We start from the raw sequence: 3,368 nt of genomic DNA, 5'->3' as shown, positions 1-3,368 counted from the left end.
CCCGCACAAGAACCAGTCCAGGGGCACTGGCAACGATCTTACTTGGCTTGCCGGGTCTTCTCACGCACAGCACATTTCCAAAGGTCTCAGTCCGTAGTCATCGCCTCGGTGAGGCCCAATGTACGAAGGTCTTGCCTCACCACCTCAGCCCAGGTCTTCCTGGGCCTACCTCTTCCACGGGTTCCCTCAACTGTTAGGGTGTGGCACTTTTTCACGCAGCTATCCTCCTCCATTCTCACCACATGTCCATACCAGCGCAATCGTCTCTCTTGCACGCCACAACTGATGCTGCTAAAATTAAATGAAAGTCTCTATCTTTTGTTGGGGTCACTATAAACCCAAATAGCCAAATGATTGCTGAGGTGTCTGTCTTTACCATTGATTCATTTGAGACTTTGCTCTCTTGTAACCATGTCTCAACAATCTCACCTCGAATCTTTTCTGGTTTGCTTGAAGCCGCCACCACGAACTACTCCATGCCACTATTTTGCCACTTGTTTTAGTTATTGGACTGCAGCCATGCTAGGGTTTTTACTTTGAAGGGTTTGGTCGAACAAATCACTGCCCCCCCCACCCCAATTATTTTTTAATGCCCGTTATTCTTTCGGTTTCTTTTGCTGAACTGATAAGTTATGGGGATGTAAATAAGCAAACACTGGTTATTTAGCAGTGGTGAGGGTGACAAATACAAAGACACATGGGTACACACACACACACACATTGGGCTTCTTTCCATCTATCAAATCCACTCAACAACGCTTTGGTTGCCCAAAGTGCTGTGTAGTGGGACTGAACCCAAGGTGACGTGGTTAGGAAACGAGCTTCTTAACCATACAACCACGCTTGCACCTAACTTTTTAATTCATTTTTTAATCAAGCATCTAAGCTATTATAATTGAAATATCTGATAATTCTTTCTTGTTCTATTCACATTTGAAAGCCTCATTAGATTAAAATGGGTTTTTTTTTTGGGGGGGGGTGCTAAAATGCTTTTACTAATTTTATTTCATTCACTTTGAGAAACTGTAACAAGCCATTTAATCCCTATAGTTTATTCTCTAGATTTGGCTCTGAACACCTTAATAGTGAAATTAGCCAGGTAGTCCTGCTGTGTGGCACCTTGGGCAAGTGTCTTCTACTATAGCCTTAGGCTGACCAAAGCCTTGTGAGTAGATTTGGTAGATGGAAACTGAAAGAAGCCCATTGTATGTGTGTGTGTGTGTATATATATGTCCGTGTGTGTGTTTATTTTTGTGTTTGTCCCCTCCATTGCTTGACAACTGATGTTGGTGTGTTTACATCCCTGTAACTTAGCGGTTCAGCAAAAAGAAACTGATAGAATAAGTACCAGGCTTTAAAAAAAAAAGAAAAATCCTGAGATCAGTTTGTTCGACTTAAAAAGGCCTTCATGGTGGTGCCCCAGCATGGCCACAGTTAAATGACTGAAACAAGTAAATGATAAAAGATTTTGAAGGTGTGATTGTTTATTTTTAGAATAACATTGCAGGGTAGGTGTGAGGTGTGTGATCTGGCTGGTTTGAACATAAAACTGGTAGATATGGTTTGATATGGTTGGTTTAAATGCTAAAGGGTTAATGACATAAAAATCATTTTTAAAAATCTATTTTTTATCTGAACTCTAAAATATTCATTTAACAGCATATCGCCAAAGGTCTTGGTCACTTGTCATCATCTCTATGAGGCCCAACATTCAAAGATCATGCTGCCAGCAATGGCCACTATGCTAAAAGTAAATCCGTATATATTGTACTTTGTTAGACTCAAAACAGGGCATTGTCATGGTTTGCTAAGTCTTTGAAAAATTCTTATAATCTCTTTTTATTAGAACTATATGTTGAAGAAGTGGCTTAGGGAAGACTCTATGATTTAGAATAATTTGTTTCCTATTTTCAGATGAGTTTTGACAATATTTAGAAATGTTAGATTTATAGAAGGTATTTCGAGTACAGTTAAAAAAATTTTTTTTTGAATGTGTGGTAAGAAACTTGCTTTCAAGTTACATGGTTCTTGGTTCAGTCCCACTGCGAAGCATCTTGGGCAAGTGTCTTCTACTGTAGCCTCAGGCTGACCAAAGCCTTGTGGGTGGATTTCATGGATGGAAACCGAAAAAAACCTGGTGTGTGTGTGTGTGTGTGTGTGTGTGTGTCTCTTTGTATCAGTGTTTGTGTCCTCCTCCCACCACTTGACAATGGTGTTGGTGTGTCTACATTCCTGTAACTTAGCGGTTCAGCAAAAGAGAACAATAGAATAAGTACCAGGCTTGCAAAAAAAAAAAAAAAAAAAAATGTCTTGGAGTCGATTTGTTTGACTAAAACCATTCAAGGTGGTGCTCCAGCATGGCCGCATTCATATGACTGAAACAAGCAAAAGATAAAAACCAAAATAAAATCACCATTGCTATCAATTTTGCTGCGTTCTACTTTGCTTACACAGCCTAGTAGTTTCTTTTGTTAGTGATTACTGTTGAAGCAATAAAGATGGATTTTATTTCATTGTGTGGTATGCTTCAATGACTTAAATTTATTATGAGATATTTACGCTGTACCTCAGTATTAGTAAGCCGGAATAACAGGAATAAAGTGTTTTATAGAGTAGAAACAAAAATATAATTATTTATGCATAGTGTCTCGGAACGAAAGGAAAATAGGTTAACAATTTGAAGTGTCAGTTTGTGTTGTGATTTAATCCTTTAGGGTTTAAATTGGCCATATCAGGCCTAAATGTTTCAACTGTTTTATTTTAAGACTGGTCAGATTTAGCCTTTCACACCTCCTTTTAATGTCAGTCTAATAATAGCTAATCCCATCATTGAAACCTTGTAGCTTTGAGGTTCAGTGATGTGATTAGCTTTGATCGATTCAAAACAATGTGAACAAAGAAGCATTACATAGGTGCAGGCGTGGCTGCTTGGTAAGAAGCTTGTTTCTCAACCACATGGTTCCAGGTTCATTCCCACTGCATGGCACCTTGGGCAAATGTCTACTATAACCTTGGGATGACCAAAGCCTTGTGAGTGGATTTGCTTGACGGAAACTGAGAGAAGCCCTTCATGTATGTATGTATATATATATATATATATATATATATATATATATATATATATATATATATATATATATATATATATATATATATATATATATATATACACACGCACATACACACTCTTTTTAACTTGTTTCAGTCATTTGTCTGTAGCCATGCTGGAGCACTGCCTTTAGTCAAACAAATCCACCCCAGTACTTATTCTTTGTAAGCCTAGTACTTATTCTATCGGTATCTTTTGCATATATATAATGTGTATATATGTATTTATGTGTGTGCCTGTGTTTGCTCCCCCCCCCCCC

At 38.2% G+C, this 3,368-nt stretch overlaps 1 protein-coding gene across 1 annotated transcript in view; it reads left to right on the top strand.

Annotated features, from left to right (window-relative positions):
• LOC106881733 (E3 ubiquitin-protein ligase UBR4-like) overlaps positions 1–3,368 on the top strand; it is a 218,633-nt gene that overhangs the window by 35,335 nt on the left and 179,930 nt on the right. The window lies entirely within an intron of this gene.

Source organism: Octopus bimaculoides, chromosome 22 (genome assembly GCF_001194135.2).
Source record: "Octopus bimaculoides isolate UCB-OBI-ISO-001 chromosome 22, ASM119413v2, whole genome shotgun sequence".
In the NCBI taxonomy this organism is placed as follows: domain Eukaryota; kingdom Metazoa; phylum Mollusca; class Cephalopoda; order Octopoda; family Octopodidae; genus Octopus; species Octopus bimaculoides.
Note: the sequence above shows the minus strand (reverse complement) of the source record. Positions and strands in the feature narration are given on the sequence as shown.